Source organism: Arachis duranensis, chromosome 6 (assembly GCF_000817695.3).
Source record: "Arachis duranensis cultivar V14167 chromosome 6, aradu.V14167.gnm2.J7QH, whole genome shotgun sequence".
Taxonomy (NCBI): domain Eukaryota; kingdom Viridiplantae; phylum Streptophyta; class Magnoliopsida; order Fabales; family Fabaceae; genus Arachis; species Arachis duranensis.
This window is the reverse complement of record NC_029777.3, coordinates 14,726,161-14,726,511: the sequence shown is the minus strand read 5'-3', so window position 1 is coordinate 14,726,511 and position 351 is coordinate 14,726,161.

Sequence of the window (351 nt, the reverse complement as noted above, 5' to 3'; positions counted from 1 at the left end):
AAAAACGTGATTCTCTTCTCTTGTACAGATTCACATGAATTGCATGCAGCAATTGCAACAGCTGATGACTGACAAATTCTCAGTGAGTTGATTCATATCCTAATTCATGACTGATATCACCTCTATATATAAATATAGAAATATGTACAAAAGTTTTTGTCTCTAATATATATATATATATATTATAAGTAGCATTAAAGCAAACTTTAACTCTTTTGTCTAAATTCAAGAGCATTTTAACTTCTTCCAAATTTCAATAGTAGTTTACATATATTACATACAAATATTCATGAAATAATAAAATTATTATTAATAAGAAGCTTTGTTATTTTTTATTTTATTTTTCTCCTA